Raw genomic sequence first — 23,982 nt, forward strand, 5'->3', positions numbered from 1 at the left:
ATTTGTGTCCCTTTTGGCCTTTGGAAACAGATGATGACAGACGAAATACACACACACAAAAAAAAAAAAAAAGACGTGAAAGCGGGATACCAACTTCAATATTTAGACACGATTAGGAAATGCTGGAAAATTTGTATTGAATTAGTACTCGCATTAAAAAACAATACCCTCGACAACAGACACGAGGTATGAAAACGAAATCCCGCCAAAGCAATAATTCAGAATCTTACTCATAATTTTTACAAACAGTATGCTCATCATTTTGTGTTCGTTCGTAATAATGATGGCTGGCAAATAACCTTTATGCGTACTTTGGGTGATGTTAATGACACTATATTTGTACCCATAGACGATAATTAACGCCAGGTATACGCAGGTCTCTCAGGCGGAAGACTTCAATTAACATGATCTCTACTACACAAGTCTGGGATTCTCGAGTGAGCAAAGTTTTCAGGTAATTATGTCAGTTTCCCCGTCAAAGTAAAAAAAAAAAAATGGCCAGCGAGACGCGCGTGCTATGGACTGGTCCGTCTCCTGCAATTATTATAGTTGTACTCTCCCCTACGTCTGTTGGCTTGAGTGTCTCGGCCTTAACTTTTGACAACCTTCTAAATAATCTAATTCCTATCAATTAAAAACTACTCGAACTCTTCATAACTTCCCAGTAAGTCTCTATCAAGGGTCCTTTTTTACAGCAGATGAAAGAGAATACATCGGCTTATATAACATCACCATTACCTTCAGCATCATATATAACCTTTCCCTCTTCAATTAATTTTAGGGGTAGGCGGTGGCTGAGTGGTTAGCGTGCGGGGCCAGCATTCATCACGCCATGGACAACGTCGATTCGATTCCCCACGCTACCACCTGGGATTTTTCAGTCACCGCCGAGTGGCCTAAGACTACCCACATGCTGTCCTGACGACCATTCATCAACCCTGACTCTAGGCGAAACCGTCCAAGTGAATCAAAAATGCCTACCGGCGCTATAGGCGGAGATGTAAAAAAAAAAAAAATAAAAAAATAAAATAAAAAATATTACTTCAACAGCTCTATCGACACATGTAAATTCCTTAAGCACAAAATCCTCATTATTACTCACCAACATAAGAGCATCGAAGAGCCTTTACATCCGGTGGGTTGACAGGACCTTATTCTTCTCCTCAAGATGCTCGTCCACCTGTAATTAACGGGAATATTATAGAGGTGAGGAAGGGAACATAAATCTCGACTATCAAAGGTAATAGTGGACATGTGTGAAAGGGGGAGGATAGCGTGAAGAAGAGAGGATATGGGGAGAGGTGGCGGGAGATGGTGGGAGAGGATGAGAGTTGGGAAGAGAGGAGATGGAGGTGAAGAGGAGGATAGGATTGAGAAGTAGAGGTGATTAGAAGTGATGGGAGAGAAGGAAGAAAAGAGGGAAAAAGTGGATGGAGAAATAGGAAGTGGGGGAAGCGGGAAGTGAAATGGGGTTAGCAAAGGGGTGTGGCAAGGAGGTGGCAGGGAGGGGTGACTAGATATGAGCGTATAGGTATAGGAGTATAGGTGGAGAGATAGAGAGGGAGGGACTAAGAGATGTGTGAATGGGGTTTAGGGAAGTGTAGGTGAAGGGGTAGAAAGTGACTAAGAGATAAGCACAAGAGGGTTAAGGGGTGGAGGTGGTGGAGTGGAGAAAGAAAGAGAGGAGAGGGAGAAATGGCGGAGGGAGAGTAGGCAGGCAGGGATGAGGAGGAGGCAAGTGTGAGGGGTGTGGCTGAGTCTTGCATCTCGCCCCCCGCCACACACTTCATGAATAGGAGATGCTGCGGTAATGTGGCCGGCGTGGTGTGGTGTGGTGTGGCGCGTGCACGTTTATGGCGCCGCATCCTGGTGGTGATTGTCGATCCTTGCGAGAGTATTACCTGGGAACACTCTCTGGCTATCACACCTGTCCTCCTCTCTCCTTCCCTCTTGCCTTGTGTCCCTCTCCCCAGGCTTCAGCTCTCCCTTGCAACGTCTTTTTTTTACAGCTAAGGAGACAGTTCAAGGGCGTAAAAATAAAAAATAAAAAATAAATAAAAAGCCCGCTACTTACCGCTCCTGAGTAGAGTTCAAAGGAGTGGCCAAAAAGTCTATCCCTCCCTTCTCCTTTCACTTTAAAACCGTCTCTTTCCTTTTCTTCCCTCCCTCTCTCCTTACAAAACCGTATCTCTATCTTCCTCCCTTCCTCTATCTAACTTTTTTTTCTGTCTAGTTCCTCCCTTTCTCTCTCTCCCTCCATCACATCCTCCTTCCCCTCCTCGCAACGTTTCTTCCTCCCTCTATCCCTGCAAAACCATCTCTTTCCTTTGTTCTCTTCCTCTCACTATCCTTTGTTAAGTTCCATCCCTTCCTTCTCATGTCTTTCTGCGCACTTTTTTTTCCCAGTCGTATCTCTATCCCTATTTGCCTCCCGTCGTCCCTCTCTTCCCCTGCGTTACTTCTCCCTCGCCATCCATCCATCCATCCCTTCCAACGACCCATCTTCATCCCTCTCCGTCCGTACCTCACTCCCTATCCTCCTCCACCATCCCATTCCTTTTACCACCCTCTCACCTCCCCCATGCAATGACGCAACCACTACCACCTTGATCACCACCACAAGTACCACCTCCACAAACACCACCATCACTTCCACCCGCCAAAGTAGAACTAAGACTGGCAGAGGAAAGGAAATATGAGGGTGAGAGAAAGGCGTCTTAAAAAAAAAAGTGTTAAAAAGAAGAAATGCTGTAAAGAAGACTGATAAAAAAGAAAGTATAAGAAGCTGAAAAAACAAAGATAGGGGGACTAAAGAAGGGATGCGAAATATAAGTAAGAAGATTAAAGGCTAACTCATATAACTACGCAGGAACAATTAAGGATGACGGCAAGTAAGTGAATTAAAAAGACTGATGATAGCTGTTGGTGAAAATCAGTAATAAAAAAGTATGTATCTAAAAACAAATCAAGTTATGTCTTATATTATTATAGATGTTAGTGAAAACGAGTCACAGAGAGTCTGAAAATAAAAATAAATCTAGTGGTCAAATATTATGATAGATATTGGTGAAAATGGGTCAAAGAAAGTCTGGAAATCAAAATAAATCTAGTAATGTCTTATATTATGACAGATATTTGTGAAAATGAGTCATAGAAAGTCTGAAAATAAAAATAAATCTCATGATGTCTTATATTATGATAAATGTTGGTGAAAACGAATCATAGAAAGTCTGAGAATAGAAAATAAGTCTTGGTGTGTCTTATATTTAGAGAACAATAGGTGGCCGGAAAGAGAAGATGAAGCGGCAACAGCAAAGGAAACAAAAATAAATTACATAAACATAAAGTAAAGACAGCAGTAGACGAAACATTACATTCATCTACCATAACGAACATCACACGTGCTTCAACCAAAAGAAAAAAAACCCAGCTAAGTTGCACCAAAATATATATAACCCCCAAAATTACCTAAGTCATTGTCGTCAAGGTAATCCTGGTCATAAAAAAGATAAATGATTCAGGGTTGATTAAATTAGGGTCTTCAAACAGAGGCTCAGTTGCACGTGTGTTTAGAAATAAAAGCATAAGGGAATGCCATGATATACTAAGAACAATAACAATCACAATATTACAACCACGTTTTACCTCTCGTCTCGTCCCACAGGTAAGGCCCCTACTGTTGTTAGCATCTGAATAACTACATCAGAACAAATAACGAACTTACACCAAACAATTGTACATTCCAAGGCCCATATTTTTCAACATTTCGGCGTCTAAATACACATATTTGACAAGGTCTCCGTAGGGGTTGTGGGCATTTCCAGTTGTAGTTTTATGGCACTGGTGGTAGTAAGGCTCTTCTTGTGTACCATGAACGTGGAAAACAATCATTAGGACCCGACTGATATTCTTTTTTGGCGTTAGGAAATAGTTGAAGTAAGAGGTGGAAGCGTCTCAGAATGCCGACCTTACTGTCCCTCCCTCTCCCTCCCCCACCCACCCACCCACCCTGTACCTTCTCCACAAACCCACTTCCTCTTATTTCTACACCCTTGATTAAAAAAGAAAAACAAGTGAAGAAGAGACTCGGCTAGGAAGCTGTACATGCATCTTCCTTTGGTCTCCCTTCGTTTCGTCTCGTCTCTCTCTCGTCTCTCTCTCTCGTCTCGTCTCGTCTCGTCTCGTCTCGTCTCTCTCTCTCTCTCACGATGGGAAGGATGGGAACACAGCCAATAAGACGAGTAATCAAATAAGAGGTTAACGTTGATTACACTCTCCATATCTAGTTGAAGAAGGAAGCTTTAATATTGAACGAACTTTATTGGAGGTGAAGTCTGAAGAGTATTACAGAAAACTACTGGTTACGGGATTTCAGATACGATTAGATTAAACTGATTCGACAAAAGACAAAATGTTCTAAGTTGGTAAAAGATTGACAGAAAAAAGAACCCTGTAGATATGTTATTTTTTTTTCACAGCAAAGGAGGTAGGCCTAAGCAATGAGCAAAACATAAGTAAAGTAAGAAAAAAATATGACGATTTTTTCATGAATAGTAGTGAGAAAAAAGCGAAAAGATTGTGAGAGAGCGAATTCTCACTTCATACATACATACATACATACATACATACATACACGTACATACATGGCGTGCAAGTCTTCACACTGATTATTACAAGAGTCCGTGAGAATCTTGCATTTGCAGACTTTTACATTTCTTCAGAGAGAGAAAGTGTGTGTGTGTGTGTGTGTGTGTGTGTGTGTGTGTGTGTGTGTGTGTGTGTGTGTGTGTGTGTGTGTGTGTGTGTGTGAGAGAGAGAGAGAGAGAGAGAGAGAGAGAGAGTTAATGAAGAAAGGAAAAGCTGTATGTCTTTCTGTCTGTCTGTCTGTCTGTGTATGAGATATTTATCACCACTAATATCTTCTAAAATCTTAACTTTCCTACCCTCTCTCTCTCTCTCTCTCTCTCTCTCTCTCTCTCTCTCTCGTTCCAGGCGCCTCCCTCGTGGCGTGAGGCGAGGCTGCGTTGATGAGAGAATGTGGCGGTGATGATGTGAGAGGAGAGAGATGAAGACAGATGAGATGCTGCCGCTGCTCCTCTCCCTCCTCTCCCTCCTCTTCCCCTTTCGCCTTTTTTTTCTCTCTCTCGCTCTTCAATCTCGTCTCGTCTTGTTGCGTCTCGTCTCTCTCGTCTCGTCTCGTCTCTCGTCGATCTCTCTCTCTCCCGGACACACACACACACAAACACACACACACACACACACACACACACACACACACACACACACACACAGAAGAAGGGACGGTAAATAAATGCACGGAGACACGCACACGTCGAGCAGGTCTGTGTGCGTGTGAATTATAATACATTCAGGGAAACAGATTTAAGGAGGGAACAAGGAAACATGAAAAAGGAGGACGAACGCACAACACGCAAATCAACCTTCCTCTTGCAATCTTAACCCTTTCCTATGTGTCGAGCGTGTATCTACGAAGACGTGTTGCTACATGTTACGGTACCTTTGTTCTCTATTTTATATATATATATACATCTACAATTGTTATCATTTAGTTATTTACGAAAAGAAGACGTGTTTCTATATGCTACGGTATGTTTGTTTTCTCCTTTATACCTACATGTGCAACAGTGATCATCGTCCAGTTAACTGAGAAAAAAATGTTCGTAGACGAGTGTGAATTTCTATGTCGGTGGTTCAATAACGCTATCACATAATGAACATATACTAAATAAACTGCCAATTAAAAGAAGAGAACTGGCTTGGAAGATTTTTTATTACTTTTTGCAACTTTAAACATTCTTCTTTTTCCCCATGCATATACGAAGACGTGAATACTCTCTCTCTCTCTCTCTCTCTCTCTCTCTCTCTCTCTCTCTCTCTCTCTCTCTCTCTCTCTCTCACTCTCGCGCACGCTCTCTCGCACCTTCCACGGCAGTTAACATTATCAAATCAATCAACAAAAACAACCAATTAAATTATACAAAAAGGGACCACACTGGAAATAAGCGTTCACATAATATAATATCATGCATCCTCATCGGTAAACAGCAAATATGAATACCTTGTCGAGTAGGAAATCAATCAATCCATCAGTCAGTCATCGAGTCGTGGTAATCATCGTGTTTTCCCGCAGCGAGACCAAACAAAAGGCCGAGCGAGAGAGAGCGCCAGAGGCAGTAACATTAATAATTATTGAAGACGTTTGGATGTCTCATGAATAACTGTGAGGAAGGCAGCGGGACAATTACTATACATGATCCCGATGCGCTAAAACACATGAAATTAAATTGAAGCTTGAAGGGAATCGTATGTGCTGGAGGAAGAGCTAAAGGGAGGGAAGGGAGGAGGATGAGGAGGAAGTGAAAGGAGGTAAGGGGGGAGGAGAGATGGAAGGTGAGGAGAGGGGAAGACGGGTAAAAATGGAGGAGAGGGGTAAGACGAAATGAGGTTTGGGGAGAGGAGGAGGAGGAGGAGAAGCGAGGAGGTGAGGGGAAAGGAGGAAAGAGGAAAAGAGAGATGGAGGTGAAGGGAAAGAGGGGAGGGTGGCAAGGAGGTGGGGTGGTGGAAGTGTGAATGGAAAGGGAAAGAAAACCAAGGAGGCAAAGAGGTGGAAGCAGAGGTTTAGGAAAAGAAAGAAGAAAAGTGGAGGAGGCGTGAGGAGCAGGAAGGTGAGAGGAGGTGAAAGGGAAAGGTAGAAAAGGGGGGAAAAAGGGGGAGGGAGAGGAAAGAAGAGGGGGTCATTGAGGCAAGACGGTGGATATGGAGGTATGGAGGGAAAGGGAAAGGAAACCAAGGAGACAAAGGGGAACGAAAGAAGAAGGAAGAAGATGAGGAGGAGGAGGAGGCGAAAGTGTAGGAAGCAGGCAGGGAGGAGGTAAAAGAGTAGATGACAGGGGAGATAAGGCACAGAAATCTCGATATAGCTAAATGAAAACTGGCGAAGTGAGTTGAGTTAATTATGTGAGCGCGAGATAATCAATGCTGGTGTTATTCATGAAGACCCTGAGGACGGTGGGAAGGCAGGAAGATTGCAACGTTAATCAAATCATCACGGAAAGACAGACGCAAACGCACCCTGCACCAAGGCAACGGAGGCGACCCTATAATCATATCGACGCTGTACTAGTGAAGGGAGAGAGAACGGTTGAGTGTAGATTGTCAAGTTGTGAAGATACTCTAGAACCACAATGCAGAAGCGTAAAAATACAAGATGATAATGTGTACGTATAAATAAACTAGGACATAAGATTAAAAGAAAAAAATAATCTAAAAGCACAATACTGAAGGGCAAAAGAAATAATAAAGAAGGCAAGCATGTATACATATAAATAGAGACATGAGATTAAAAAGAAAACAATGTGTACTTATCTAATTTACACTGAGGAAGGTAAAGAGCTTGAGTGTTCTCGTGAAGGTATTCCAGACACGACACCAAAAAGGAAAAGCAAGAGACAATGAGAAGTAAAGAAAACGTATAAACAACGGGACATGAAGGATAAACTAAACTGTTAGAGGTTACCCGTAGTGACTAACGTAGGAAGAGGAGAAGGAGGCAGAGGAAGATAAAGGAAGATAACTGAAATAAATATAAAAATAAGAGATGGGTACGAATGGAGGACGATACGACGAGAGAGAGAGAGAGAGAGGGGGCCAGGAGGAGGTAGGGAGCCGGGCGGAGTCGTGGCGCCAGGGAGAACACCATTAAGTCAGTCTGGCCAGGTTTGGTGACATATTCACGACCGCAACTTCCGAGTCCAGCGAGGTATTGCCATGTTGTAAGGCTGTTCCTTCCTGATGTACGAATTGCTTGCTCCTGCGGCACCATCAGGAGGGAAAGGGAGATAGGGGGGAGAGGGAGGGCGAGGAGGGGAAGGACACGAGGCAAGAAGAGGAAGAGTGAGGAGAGAGAGAGGGACACTGAGCAAGGGCAGGGAAGGTAAGGAGAGGAAGATGCTGGGAAAGGGAGGTAGGGGGAGGAGGGGGAGGAGTATAGGGGATAGAAGGGAAAGGGTAAGGAGAGGGAAGGAAAGGGTGAGGCAAGGGTAGGGAGGGTAAGACAGGGAGGTAGGGATAGATGGGGAATGGATAGAAAGGTGGAAAGAGGTAGAGAGATAGAGGGGAGGGAAGGACACAGAGCAGGGATAGAAAGGGTGAGAAGAGTGAGAGATAGGGTATAGAGGATGGATGCCCAAGGTAAGGTAGAGGAAGTAAAAGTAAGGTAAAGAAGGGAAGGACACAAGGCCGTGATAGGAGAGATGAGGAGAGGGAGAGAGATGGGTCTTAGAGGGTAGCGGGACAGGGTAAGGATGAAGAGAGAGGTAGAGTTAGGGAGGCTGAAGTTGAGGTAAGGAAGGAATGCACGGAGCAGTAACCCAGAGGCGGAGAAAGATGTGGTGGTTACGGTGGTCTGTGACGGCGGTGATGGAGGGAGTAACTAACGGGATGGACATGGGGTGGAGTAACAGTAACGGCGTGCTGTGACGGGGTTGTAAGAGTGAAGGGGAAGAAGGAACGAAGCAGTAATTGGATATTATAACAACGATATACCCAACCGCTTTTGTCTTGTTGATGCTGTAAGTAGTCATCGTTGTTATATTAATCATCACTACACGTTGTTACTTCACCGTAAGACAAAGAAAATAGGTATCAATCATCACATATATATATACATCCACTATACGTATACTATTCATGAGTGTTCAGGTACATTCCTCCGCACCATTTGTATATATGATTCATCTTTCCTTATAAATTCAAGTAACATGCTTAACAATATCATAAATCCATCGTACTTAATTTTACACGGCATCACCAAGCACTAAAACAAGCTGAAAACGTAATCCTTTTTCTCTTGAGCTTAACAGTTTAAACTTCATACTCTTCTCAAAATTCAGCGCAGGAGGAATTTCGCGAGCAAACCCTCAGTGGCTCGGGTAATAAGTTGCGGGGAAATAGGTAACAAGACATGCACGGGAGGACCAGCGTGGACAGCTACAGCCCTGCGATGTTTGTGACTGCGGCGCCTGGTGTGTGTGTGTGTGTGTGTGTGTGTGTGTGTGTGTGTGTGTGTGTGTGTGTGTGTGTGTGTGTGAGTGTGTGTGTGTGTGTGTGTTTGCATTTATCGCCTGGTTTTCCAACGTCGTATCAGTTTTTAGTAACAATAATGTGGCTGATTTGTCTCTTCTGACCCGTTTTTTAATGAGTGTTGATTTGGTTTTGTTGAAATTTTACATCACATTGTACAAGTGAGTTAGTAAAATGTCGCCTAAACTCCGTGGAAATCCAACACTTCTAACTAACTCCGTCACCCCCAAAAAAGTGGAATTGAAAAGCCAAACCACCCACATAACTGTCAATAAATACTAAAATTCAAAGTTTAGAAAATCATACGTGAATCTCCCCTGCATCTGAAGGGCTCGGTGGTGGTGGTGGTGGTGGTGAGACAAGAATCATATGTCGAATGGTTGAGGACGAGGCTTTCTCCCCGAGGCCAATTCTATTTATGGCCGCCGCGAGGGTTGTTGAGCAGCCAGAAAGAAGCCTTTGACGCGGAATATGTGCACCGTGGGACGAAAACTTACTATTCACAATTCCTGCCTTTGTACAAGGCTCCCTCCTCTTCCTGTCACCTCGGCGGCTGTTTGGGTCATAGGTTACACACGCTTCGAATGTGTCCTTCGGCTTCCAAGGAGTGATGTGGTTTAGTTTGATTGCGTTCACAAGTTCGAAAAGAGCTGGTGAGATAGTGATATTCAGTGCTATTATCAATGATATATAACGTCAGAGAGCTGTGCGTACCCATTTTTTTTTTTTTTTCGTTAAAATGCTGCCCACACATAAAAGTTCTTCCTCCAATGAGTGATAAGGTTGAAAGTTTGATTGCGTTTACAAATTTAAAAAAAAGAGTGCGTGCAGGAGCGACATCAGTTATGTTATCAATGCGATAAAACATCAAAGCTGTGCGTAACTATTGTTTTTTTCATTCAAATGTTGTCCACATATCAAATTTCCTTATTTCTCCACAAAGTGTTAAGGTTTGAATTAAAATATTTTCATCAGTTCAAAAGGGCGGATGAAGAAGCGATAACTCGTTTTATTTATGTTACCAATGGTTTATTATGTCGAAGCAGTGTTTAAACATGAAATTTCCACTTTGGCCACCAATGAGAGAAGGGGTTTAAAGATGAATAACCTTCACCAGTTACCAAAGAGCGGAAGAAACTATATTACCACGTCACTTCCTTTATCAGTGTTTCATAAAGTATGTATGTATGGCTGCTGACAATTAGCTCTACGTACTATTTTTCTCATATATACAAGGGTCAGTATTCTAACGTTTCCGCCTCTCACAGCAGCTATTTTCAAAGGCAGAAAAGAAGATTAATCTGGTTCTAATGAGCGTGTTTTTAGGTTAAGGTACAGAACAATGGTTAAATTACAAGACGGGTCATAAAACTAACCCTCGAAATGCCCAAAACTCCTATGAAAATCTTGTCAATTATGTGTGCTTGGGCGCCGAAACATTTAAGAATATGACCCAAGGACTTTTTACTTCTTGGGCAGCTGAAGGAAGCTAAGGCAAGGTAATTTAGTGGGCGAGGCTGGCAGCATTGTGACCCGCGGCGGGGGGCGGGGCAGCGGGGGCGGCACCTTTATGCTCCTGATGAGAAATATCGAAATGTAACGGAGGAAACTAATCGCATGAGGGGAGTGTGTGTGTGTGTGTGTGTGTGTGTGTGTGTGTGTGTGTGTGTGTGTGTGTAGGAATGCTTTTATGGGTTGTTTTAAATGTTATAAAACCACTCAATCAGCGTTCCGTCCCACTGAGTTTTCAATGACATGGCAAACAAAGTGATCAACGTGGTGAATTATACTAAATATTAACAAATACAGCGATGAAAACTAACCTGAAACATGAGTAGCTTCATTTAAAATAACAAGGACTATATATAAAGGGGTATATAGTTAGGCTATACGTTTTTATTTCATTTCTATTTCACTTTATTTTAGTGTTGATATTTTTGTAAAGTAGAACAACGTTTAATGACGTATGTGAAGCTTCCAGAAAAAAAAAGGATACGCCGGTATCGTTTTTAAACAAAATAATGCTGCAAGACCAATATCGAGTCTGAGATTAAAATACGGCTCCTTTCTTTGACAAGTTCCTATGAACTCACTATAAAGATAGTCGTGTTGTAGCTCATTAAAACAGCTTACATCTCGAAAAAAAAATCAATGCCTATAGTATTTATGATGTACTGATTTACCATGACAGACCATTAATTCCTAAATTGAAACATCTGATCATGAACACATCGCCGGGGTGTTCAACCAAGAGCCACGAAAACAGTAAAATTTCCATTCAGCTACAACGGAAAATACCGTGACACCGTTGAAACACAACTGCAACGATAAATGACCGACGAAACCATGACACGTAATTCGAGAAGAAAAAAGCTGAAACAAAAACAAAAAATCCAAACGTTATTATATACCTGCGACTTGGGTTGCAAAGGATAAGAATGTTTCCGGAACATAGAAACCATCCAAGGAAAGTTTCCGGGGAGTTTCAGGGCCGGGAAATTTGGGAATTTTCGGGAATTTTCAAAATTTTCACACATGTGTATTTGTATTAATAAACAAACCAATTTTGGTTAATCTAACTATTAACAAAAAAAGTTTTAGGCAACAAAAACTGTATTTCCAGTAGGTTGGGTTAAGTTTAAGGAACTTTCAAACACATGACATCCAGACACCTATAGCATAAACTAACATAGAAAGCCTTCATTGGCTCATTTAGTAGGGAAGAAAAGATGATTTTTTTCAGAGTCAAGACGTATGGAAATTTTTGCGGTTTTGTAAGGTTAGGTTAAGTTTGGGGTATCTTCAAACACATAATAGGTGACAGCTTATGGCACAAAATAATAAAAGAATGACCTCAGTCAGTAAGGAAGCATATATGATTTTTCGGAGTAAAGATGCATGGTAACTTTGTGATTTTGTTAGGTTAGGTTAAGTTTAGGGTGTCTTCAAACACATGATAGCCAGCAACTTATGGTATAAATCAACAAAGAATGGCCTCACTTTGTTGTATAGAAAGTCTCATTAGTAAGGAAGAATATATGAATTTTCAGAGTCAAGATATATAGTAACTGTTTGGGGTTTTGTAATGTTAGGTTTGGTTAAGTTTAGGGTATCTTCAAACACTTGATAGCCAGCGACTTATGGTATAAATAAGCAAAAAATTACCTCACTTTGTTGTATAGAAAGTCTCACTGGTAAGGAAGCATATATAAATTTTCTGAGTCAAGACCTATTGTAACTGTTTGGGATTTTGTTTGGTTAGGTTGGGTTAAGTTTAGGGTATCTTCAAACACACGATAGCCAGCACCTTATGGAATAAATCAACAAAGAATGACCTCAAATTCTTGTATAGAAAGTCTCATTAGTGAGGAAGCACATTTGAATTTTCTGAGTCAAGACCTATAGTAACTGTTTGGGGTTTCGTTAGGTTAGGATTCGTTAAGTTTAGAGTATCTTCAGACACGTGATAGCCAGAAACTTATGGTATAAATAAAAAAAAGAATAACCTCGCTCAGTTGTATAGAAAGTCTCATTAGTAAGGAAGCATATATGAATTTTCTGAGTCATGAGCTATAGTAACTGTTTGGGGTTTTGTTAGGTTAGGTTAAGATTAGGGTATCTTCAAATACATGATTGCTGGCACCTTATGGTATAAATCAACAATGCATGATCTCAAATTATTGTATAGAAAGTTTCATTAGTAAGGAAGCATATATGAATTTTCTGAGTCAAGACCTATATTAACTGTTTGGGTTAGGTTAGGTTAAGTTTAGGGTATCTTCAAACACATGATGGCCAGCACCTTATGTTATAAATCAACCAAGAATAACCTCACTTTGTTGTATATAAAGTCTCATTAGTAAGGAAGCATATATGAATTTTAAGAGTCAAGGCCTATAGTAACTGTTTGGGGTTTTGTTAGGTTAGGTTGAGTTAAGTTTAGAGTATCTTTAAACACACGATAGTCAGCACCTTATGGTATAAATCAACAAAGAATGACCTCACTTTGTTGTATAGAGAATCTCATTAATAAGGAAGCATATATGAGTTTTCTGAGTCAAGACGTATAGTAACTGTTTGGGGTTTTGTTAGGTTAGGTTAGGTTAAGTTCAGGGTATCATCAAACACATGATAGGCAGCATCTTACGATATAAATCAACAAATAATGACCTCACTTTGTTGTAAAGAAAGTCTCATTAGTAAGGAAGCATATATGAATTTTCGGAGTCAAGGCCTATAGTAACTGTTTGGGGTTTTGTTAGGTTAGGTTAGGTTAGGGTAAATTTAGAGTATCTTCAAATATATGTTAGCCATGATAGACATTCACTAACAGCCCCTTAAAACTGAAGTCTAAAGAGGCAACAATAACCTCAGGCACAAAATAAAGCCTAAAGGCGACGTAGGCAAACCTGTAATTTTTCTCAATTCTCAAGGTTCCCGATAATTCCCGAAAATTCCCAAAATTCCCATAGAAAGTTTCTCAGTTCAAAATTCCTGAGAGGTTGAGGACGAAGAGGGAGACGAGAAAAGGAGGAGGACGATTAGGAGGAAGATGAAAAAGGAAGAAGAGGAAGACATAGTGCAAGACGAAGAGAAGAAGGACGAGGAAGATGAGGAGGAGGAAGACGTGGTGCAAGAGGAGGAAGAGGAAAACAAGGATGAAGATGAGGAAAAGAAGAAAACATGGTGCAAGACGAAGCGGAGGAGGACGAGGAAAATTCGGAGGAGGAATCGGAAAAAGTGCTGCAAGACGAGGAGGAAGAAGAGAGAAATAGAGCAACACCGGGCCACCTCCCCCACCTCCATCACCACCACCACCATCAACACCTCCACCGCGCCCCGCCTCGCTTGTCGCGCCTGAAAAGGAAGACGCATCGCCAACATTATGCGCCCTGACCACCACCTCCTCCTCTTCCTCCCCGACAACAGAAAATTATTGCATCATTTATGGCGCTTCACAGCCTCTCTCTCTCTCTCTCTCTCTCTCTCTCTCTCTCTCTCTCTCTCTCTCTCTCTCTCTCTCTCTCTCTCTCTCTCTCTCTCTCTCTCTCTCTCTCTCTCTCTCTCTCTCTCTCTCTCTCATTCGCTTTATTGTATACTGGTAGAAAATAAAATTAGAGCAACAATTTATATAACTAGAACGTTTTTATTTTCATTCACACTTTTTCTTAATATGTTCATTCTTAACACCTTTCATTGATTCTTGTCTCTTTTTTATTTTTCATGGGGACACGAGAAAACCCGAAAGCTTGTACCAATTGTCAGTTTTTAATGTAATGGAGGATTTATTAAATTTACATTTTCTTAATATACAATTAGTGGCAAGAATTCCTTTGTTCCTTGTTAGTGGTATTCATAGGACTTTAAGTAGAATATCCTTTGTTATATATGATATACAATTAGTGGCAAGGATTCTTTTGTTCCTTGTTAGTGGTATTCATAGGACTTTAAGTGGAGTAGCCTTTGTCATACATGAAGTTTTCCTAACTCAAAACGATGAAATAATTTGCATGTCATTTCCTTATATGAATATTGAATGAATCCTTCACCCGCCCGCGCGTAAAGCTTCAATGAATGAAGAACACCCTTGAGGAGCTCTCCGCAGCCGTCTAATTATTCTATTCAAAAGGGAGCAGGAAATATGGCCGGGGAGTCTTGAATGGGTCGTAGAGGCGGCATTTCCCGTCCTCCAGGTCTAATTTACAGCCTTTCATCCGTAATTTGTAACCTTCATAAGATGTAAAGCCTCGGCGATATTGGCGGGAGGCACAAGGTTTGGGTAGGCTAGGCGACCGTCACCACGAGGTCCCTATTCGTCTTAGTGATGGAAGAAAAAAAAGAAGAAAAAAAAGAGGCGTATCTTTTGTTTGGGTTTTTGTTTTTTGTTTGCTTCTTGTGTGTGTCTTTTGATAATTTACGTATGAAGCTGTTCTACTGATATTCTCTCTCTTGTATACCGATATTTTAGTCAGTTTAACAACGTCTGTAACTAAGTTTAAAGGTTAGATTTGACTCTTTCATTCTTTTAGGTTTAAAACAGCAAAACAATTCTAGTAACATCAAGTCACAGCCTGGGTAACATAGCATTTTATGAAGAAAATCCACAAAATCACCACCGAAAGTTGCGAAAAGATCAGATCAAGTGTAAATATTGATCGAAGAATCATGTTCATATTTTTTTTATGTCATTGAAGCATTAATCTTACACTAAAAAACACGCAACTTAACCAGAGCAATGCAGGTTAAGTAAGAAAAAGTATTCATCACGGAGGTAAATAATACATGAAAACAAGAACATTACAACCGTAGTAGGCATGTGTAATTTCCGGAGGGGGGCATCCAGGTGTAAGAAACCGAGGCAGGTGAGAACGTTCCCACGGCTACCGCGCGGAGAGACCCTCGGAGAAAAAAGCTGCGGAGCACGTAAGTTTGAGAAATGTCCTGCGTAACGTGACCACGGCGGCCCGGCGGAGAGGGGGGCGGCGGGCACGAGAGAAGAGGGAAAGGGGTGAAGGAAGCGGGCAAGGGAGCGAGAGAGAAGGGGTTGAGCGTAGGGAGGAAGGGTAAGAGAGGTGGGGTTGGGGTAAGGGAAGTTAGGGGTTAGGGTGAGGGAGGAGGGGCTGGGGTGAGGAAGGAGGAGTAGGGGAGAGGGAGGAGGGGTTGGGGTAAGGGAGGAGGGTTGGAGTGAGGAGGAGGGTTGGGAGTAGGGAGGAGGGTTGGAGTGAGGAGGAGGATTGGGGTAAGGGAGGAGGGTTGGAGTGAGGAGGAGGGGTTGGGAGTGAGGAGGAGGGTTGGAGTGAGGAGGAGGGTTAGGGTGAGGAGGAGGGTTAGGGTGAGGAGGAGGGGGTTGGGGTGAGGGAGGAGGGTTGGGGTGAGGGAGGAGGGTTGGGGTGAGGAGAGAGGAGGAGTTAGGGAAGGAAGAGAGCAGGAGGAGAGTGAGACTAAAGGAAAATAAAGAAATTCGTAGAAAAAAACACCCTTTTCATTTTAGTTTACGAAAAGGAAAACGAACTATAAGCTATACAAAAAAAAAGTGATATGGGAAAACTAAATTTGATCATGCTTAATTAGATCACTGCACTTTTCATGCAACACAAGTGCACCACTTTCAACTAGAGACCCGAGCCGTAATCACCGAGAGACAGAGACAAAGCGGGAGAGGGAGAGGGAAATCAATACATTTTTCACGAAAGTTTGCTGCCTCGGAGTAATAACAATTTTCTTCCACCAATAATCAAATTCGTGAAGGTTTGAAGCGGCGCCTTCCATTGTGCCGGGGAGCGGGACACGGGCGGGGGGGGGCAGCCAGCAACAGGCTCGGCGCGAACAATAAGGATGCAACTCATCATGTTAACAATCGCCAAACTTTGTTGCGTGGGAAGGTTATGGCGGGGCAGAGGTGGTAATGTGCGAGCGGATGGCGGCTGTAACTGTGAGCAAAGTGGTCCCCAGCCCCGGCCAGCCTCGCCCGTCCAGACTCTTCCTCATCGTTATGCATGCACTCGTTTCAAACTTCACGGTGCTTTTTCGCTCCCCTGCCACCGATTCGCCGTCCGTCACCCGCCAATGGGTCATACCCGCAGCGGTAGTGGCGGCGGGCGAGGGCGTCTTGTGTTTCCCGCGTCTCCCTGGTGAGGTTTGTGGCAATGGGCAGGTTACGGCGGTGCTTGGGAGGAGTAACCCGCGGCGCAAGGGGTGTTGTGGCCTGCTTCAGGTGTGTGTGTGTGTGTGTGTGTGTATGTATTTTTTTTCTGAACTCCAAATGGCTGTTAAGATGTTGCATTCCACCTTAATGAATGTTAGGTGGAGGAAGTGGTGGCCATGTTTCTAATAAAATAATTCATGTTATAGCTACTGAATTAGTGACAGTATCTGAAGTAAGACAAAGTTATTGAAGGCAATATTTTTCTCATACCTATGCTTTGCCTGACTTAGAACAGATGTTTTTAAATAATGTTAATTCACTTTTCACAAGGTGAATAAATTCATTCAGTTAAGCAATTTTTTCCAAATATTTCTCAAGCTTCATATAAGTTATTATCATCTGATAGTTGCAAGCCTTTCAAAATTTACTAGATTTTATGGGTGTAAAATTTGGTAGCAGTATATTATTTTCAGTCACTTTTGAATGAACGCTAATGTTGACGATTACCAATTTGTGACTATAAACAAGATACTCTCCTAAGATAATGTTGCTGATTTGATTATCCTGCTTCATTATACTAATGTTCAGTGTATCATTTTGTTATATTGCTTTTGTAACTTTTTTTTCTTCTTTTTTTAGGTGTTGCCTATACGTAGTGCCTGTAGACTCTCTTCAGGGTGCTCATGGATGGCCCCAGCCAGTTAGTGGCGCAGGCTAATTTTATTTATAGTGGCTGAATCGATGTTTGACTCTTGTCTGGCCCATGCTGCCCCCCAGGTGCTTCACTTGAACAAATTTTATTTATAGTGGCTGAATTGATGTTTGACTCTTGCCTGGCCCACACTGCCCCCCAGGTGCTTCACTTGAACAAAGTTGCTGAAGTTAGGGTTAATTGAAGATCTGGGCAGCATGTGGGTAATCTGCCACTCAGTGATGGTTGAAAATTGTCCGCAGCCTTCAGTGGCACTCGAACCCAGGTCCTCCGGCTCAAAATAATTGTATGCTGACCACTCAGCCACCACATCTGCTATTTGACTTATAGTAGACAGTTTTCTTCTAAAAATTCTATCATTCAATGTGATTCTCCCTCTACCTGAGTGACATTCAGTCTAAATGTGAGACATTATCACTATGACAACAGTGCATATGAAAGGTGTAGGAAGGAGAAAATAAGATCATGAAAAAAAATGCTTGATTAGAATGGGTTTACTATATGGCGATATGGGCACATGGCAAGTGACTCTGAAGCTGATCCTGCTCATCAGGTTGTCTCTGTAAGAGACAATCCTGAGTGGAGGAGGCCAAGGGGACGCCCACGAAGTTCGTGGCTTGAGCAAGTCAATAGATCCTGCCAGGAGGTACTAAGGATGGGAAGGGGACCTGCATGGAGACTAGCCCGGAGAGACCCTCGCTCGGGCTTGGCATCATAGGGTAGGCAAGACGAAGCGCCCCCCAGCATATGCCCCCATTGATTGATTGATTACTACAAGCATAAGCTCACACCCACACCAAACTCTCACCCAACTCCCCGTTCACAATGACAGAGGTATGCACATCCTCATAAAAGGACCTGATGGCTTCAAGTAAATACCTTCCCACACCACATATTCTCAAGATATCTCAAAAAACTTTCATCTTAGCTGTCACAGGCCTTCCCCAGGTTCATAAATGCAGTAAATAACTTTCTATCCTTCTCTATGTACCTTTCAACTTTAATTTTGACTGCAATAATTTTATCCACACATCCTTTCCCTTTCCTAAGCCCCCCTCTATTCATTACCTACACTTTACTAGTTATTTTCATCATCCTCTCACTTAAAACCCTTCCAAAATATCTTCCCAGGCACAATGAGTAAGCTTTTCTCCTATATTATTACAGCTTTCCCTTCTTCCTTCTCCTCTGCCCAATGGGACAATGATGACTTTTCTCTTGTCTTCTGGCACCTCACCCTGCTGCTATGCTAGCTAGATTATAAATGCACTCCACAACTTCATCGAAATATTTAAGCATTTCTGCTGTTATAGCATCAATATCAGCCTGCAAGGGGCCTTTTCTACAATTAACTATTTTTATTGCCTCCACTATCTCACCACTTCCTATTCCCTTCTGTTGATATGGCCACTCTGTATTTATCCTTACTCCTATACTGGTCACTTCTACTCTCCTTCCCAAACACTCACTTATAACAGATTCAAAATGCCTCTTCCGTACCTCCATTATCTTCTCATCCCATTCCACAAACACCCCATAGCTATTCTTTTTCCTGAAAGTGTCACTCTTTCCTCTCCTCTATTTATTTAACTTCTTTTTAAAAGAGCTTTTTGTTCTCCAGATATTTTGCTGATATCTTCTTACCAAACTCATTAACTCTTTACTTCCCTTAACCAATCTTTTCACCCATACCTAACTATCTTTTACTTTCATACTCCTCTAGATCTTCTACATCATCTAACATGTCCTTCCTAGCATTATAATATAACCATTCATTTATGGCAATATCATCAAACACAGTGGAACATACCTCGTCTCTATTTTCCATGCTATTGACCCTTGTCTCTAATTATTCAATAGTTGAACCATTCCATCCTGCTGCACCCACAGCCTCAACATTCTTGAAGTTGATGGTAAGGCAAAAATTTGAGACATGTAACTGGACTTCCATAGTGCAAGCCCAATGCAAAAGACCTTTGTGTTGCAGACTAAGGCCTCCTTTGATATTTCTTTCTTGGATTATCAATTTGTGACTGAGCATTTCTGGCTGCATTCCAGTTAAGTACTTAGAAATATTTCTAATCAATGTAGGTGGAAAGGAACAATTTTTTTTAAGACATCTACATCTGATCTTTCAGGACACAAATTTTTTGGAGAAGTCTACCAACCTTATTCTGTAGGTGACTGTTAGGTGCCATAGATTCCTCAGGACCTGTTGCTTTGTCTGTCAACATTTCTGAAACAATATTTATGGAAAAACATTAAATTCTACAGAAAATAAACTACTCTTATACAAAGATACATAATATGAAGGACTGGAATCCTTGTATTAGACAAAACTAGAGATGAAACTTGAGAGAATTTATCAATCTGTTTATGGCCAGCTGACATCAATTTTTGGTTAGTGTGGTTGTTGTTACATTTTGAATGTCACATCTCTACCTTTTCCATGTGAGCATCCCATTCCCATAATGCTTTTTTAACATCCTATTCCTTTCCCTATTCACTCTCTACAATAGTAACTTATCATAACTTTCATACCTGACTATGTCAGTCCATAATCCCTATGTTAACTCTTCCTGCAACATATCTTGCTCCACACTCTCACCACATCTCAATGATGTATCAATACCTCACAATACTAGCACCTCCAAACTTTGCAAGCATAATCAAAAGTTATAAGAAAAATAACAAATGAAAATAATTTTTGCACAATGGTAGGTAACAAGTTATGTGTAGCATCATGCAGTATATATCATTCAAGCAGAAATACAAGATAAAATAAGGGAAAGAATAATGCTAATTTCATAGGAAGTTGCCCCAAACACATGAAGGTAACAACAGCGGGTACTATCGGTGATTGCTTTTTTGTTTGTTGTTCTAGTCTCCTGCAGCTCAGCATTACAATATTTTGATTTAATGAAAGATGGTGCAACTTAATATACATTAAGTGCGCAGTCAACATTACTGTTACACCATCATATTAATACCTGTGCCCGTACAATGATTCAGAGCAAGCTCTCGTATTAATGTACGGTATTGATGTTTGATAATATCATATCTGTTTACCGTATAGGTATATATATATATTTATTATACAAAAGCCATTAAGTATTCATTCTAGCTAATTACCAAGTAGGTTGTGAATATATAATATAGTGAGAGCAAGCAACATATTACTTGATAATATAAAAATAACTAACTTGTGTACCATATTGATTTATCTTACTTTCACTAAATTTGTTCAGCAAACATTAAATGCACACAAGGATTCATCCATAAAAAATAGCTATAAACAAATTATTGCATACATGTTAAAATTTTGTTTGCTGTGTACAAAATATAAGGGTAAAGTTGGGGGCATATGCTATGGCTGCATTTCATTGGCCTTTGAGCCTTGGATGGGTAAGAACCCATTACTCTGGGACACAGAACCAGTGTGACATCCAAGTTAACACAGTTTAGCTTCTCTAGGTTTCCCAAGGTACCCATTGATCGAACGGTCCGAAAGGGAGTTCAAACTGCTGGGTGAGCTAGGGCGCCAAATGTCCTGGGCCAGCATTAAACTCTGGCCTAGGGTTTCATAGCTGGGCCTGTGAAGCCACTACACAACTGAGGTGCCTTCAAAAGTAAAGGTTAGGTCCCCTGGGGGCATATCATTTAATTTCTAGGGGATCCACAAAGAGCTACTCTCGGGTGGCATGATATGTGGGGATTGCGTGGGGGATTCAAGGGGCCAGGACAGGATTAAGATAAGGGTTAGGGTGAAGAAAGGTATTGGGATATGGTAAAGGGCCAGGATTAGGGAGATAATGATTGATGATCTGATTCCTAAATGTGTTAAGAGTGGGACAATTAACTATATGAGATGGGAGATGATTCCACTCTTGGATGCCGCAGCAAAAGAGTGAATATTTGAATATACTAGTATGATATAGTATGACAAGTGTGGTATTTAATGTTGTGGCTGCCACTAGTGGATTGTGTAGTTGTCGGGTGTAAATAAGTGTCTTTATTTATGTCTACTAAATTGCTTGTGATTTTATATAGCATTTGTTGTCTGTGTATTTGTCTTTGTGTTGCTAATGGATCTAGTTTTGTCTTGTTTAAGCAAAGTGATTGATGTAGTGTGTCTGTAATCACGTCTGGCCCATATGTCATAACTGTGCATGGCCTCGGTGCTCATCTCCATCTCATAGGCCGTTGAGCCTGGGGTGGGTGAGAACCCATTACCCCAGGACACAGTAGGTGTGGCATCCAGATTACTAAAGTTTACCTTCCCTAGGTACCCATTTATTGACCATCCTAAAAAGGAGGGCGAACAGCTGCTCCACTAGTGGTAGTGAAGAAATAAAGTGCAAAAAACAGCAAACTACCCAAACCTGACCCAATTCTGACATAATGTAACCATATTCAGTACAAAGCTTACCCTACTAAATAGCATAATCTAATCCCACTACAGAGTGACACCACGATTGAACAGTGTCCTAACCTTCCCCCGCCCCTAAATATTACTCAACACCTTCCTAATAGTAACCTAGGTGCACCAAGTAATGTGCCATTTTAGCTGCAAATGGATACCATAGTAGAAACTGTGCCTGGGCCTGTTTTGAAGAATGTTTTATTTTGTTTCATACAATAATTCATATTTTTCAAATGAATATAGCAAATACATCTTACAACATTAATGGAACATTGACCACAATACCTAACCTAACCCAGTGACAGTTCCAGTAAGTTCTCAAAATATAAGCCTGACATCAAACAGTTCAGTAGCCAAAATTGTGAAAATATATCAGAAAGAGGTAATTTCATCCACCTGAATGAGGCATCTGCATTTCTGGAAGAATACCACCATTATTATCAAATAATCACAAGGCTGGTTACATAACAGCCTTGCCCCTGGTTTAACCCTTTGCCGCGGTGGTAGTGGTGGAGGTGAAAATAGATCATTCACATGAATACTTATTTATAAGTACATAAAACATGAATGCACAGGGGATAACACATCTTCACATCAACACCACACGGGCTGCTAATCTAACCGAACCTGACAACAACTAACAATCATATAGCTTGAAACTGCAACCACATTGTTTTGATATTGGTTAGGTTACAGGTTTAGGCTCCCTGGATATCACTGGAAAGGAAATCAAACACAAACAGCTTTCAGACAGTCAAGAGGAGGATGCGTCAGGCCGGGCTGAGTGGGGGAGGTGTCACCCCCCCCCCCCCACACACACACACACGGGAGCACGTGGGAGCCCGGGGGTTCACTCACCACCTGGGCCTATTACCTACACTGATACACCTGAGGCTGCATTTCCCCAGCCAAAAAGGCAGTGTGCAGCCCAAGAAAGTCTCCTTAGTGTAGCCTTACCTTTCCCTCTTATTGGGCCCTGAGGAACACCGAAGGGACGGTCACACAGGGCGAGGACACCCAGTAGGTAAATTTCGTAATGTCTTTCCCACGGCACATCCTTGTTTCGATTTCGTTATCACTTGTCATGTTGAGGTCTCTCTCTCTCTCTCTCTCTCTCTCTCTCTCTCTCTCTCTCTCTCTCTCTCTCTCTCTCTCTCTCTCTCTTTTTATAAAAAAAGCAGGTAAAATATATTATAGAATTTCACCCGCCGGACAACAACAACAGTAACCAAAGGCGCAGCGCAAAGCGTATCACGTAATTATCATAAAGAACCAAACTAAATTTAACTTAACCTGCTGGCCTAACTAAAGAGTACATTAAACAATAATTACTTGGTGAATGTAAAATAGATTATCTCACCAACCATCACCAGCAAGAAGAAGACCAACAACACTCCTTCCTGAGCCTCGCCACTCAGCAGGTCGGTGTCTGGTGAGAATGGCCCCTGGGAGGGTGTGGTCTGCCCCGAGGCTTGGCGGGGCTGGCTCAAGGATTCTCTAAACTCCTTGGACTGGCTCAAGGACTCTTTAGATTGGCTCAAGGATTCCCTAGACTCCTTGGGTTGGCTCAAGGACTCTCTAGACTCCTTGGGCTGGCTCAAGGACTCTCTAGACTCCTTGGACTGGCTCAAGGATTCCCTAGACTCCTTGGGCTGGCACAATGACTCTCTAGACTCCTTGGGCTGGCTCAAGGACTCTCTATACTCCTTGGTGGGCACGGGGTGTGTGTGGAGCTTGGCGGGTGAAGGAAGGACAGGAGGTGCGATGTGAGTCTTAGGCGCAGGGACTCGAGGCTCAGAGTATGAGTGTTTGTTGGCAAGGGTGGTAGGGTCATCGAACATCAGCCGGGCATCATGACCTTCGTTTGGGGGCACCAGCCAGCCCAGCCACACGCCCGTGACGCTCAGCTCCATCTGCAGCGTCAGGCGGGGCAGTGTGGGCCGCTGCTGCACACGAGGCACGGCTGGCAACACCTTCAGGAGGTCCCGGAGTTTCTTGTTAACAGGTGCCGAACTCCGGCGCTGCGCCCACCACGTCACCGTCACCAACATATCCTCGTTGAGACGCCGTAGCCTGCCGAGATTCACAACTACGCATTCG

The 23,982-nt window shown here is 42.2% G+C and overlaps 1 long non-coding RNA gene across 1 annotated transcript; it reads right to left on the bottom strand.

Annotated features, from left to right (window-relative positions):
- Window positions 1-1,067: 1,067 nt before the first annotated feature.
- LOC127008442 (uncharacterized) lies at window positions 1,068-22,975 on the bottom strand. The gene is made up of 3 exons (XR_007761087.1): window positions 22,840-22,975; window positions 19,628-19,695; window positions 1,068-1,180 (listed from the first exon to the last, which is right to left on the bottom strand). It is a non-coding gene; the product is annotated as an uncharacterized LOC127008442 (long non-coding RNA).
- Window positions 22,976-23,982: the final 1,007 nt, after the last annotated feature.

Source organism: Eriocheir sinensis, chromosome 37 (genome assembly GCF_024679095.1).
Source record: "Eriocheir sinensis breed Jianghai 21 chromosome 37, ASM2467909v1, whole genome shotgun sequence".
Classification (NCBI taxonomy): Eukaryota; Metazoa; Arthropoda; class Malacostraca; order Decapoda; family Varunidae; genus Eriocheir; species Eriocheir sinensis.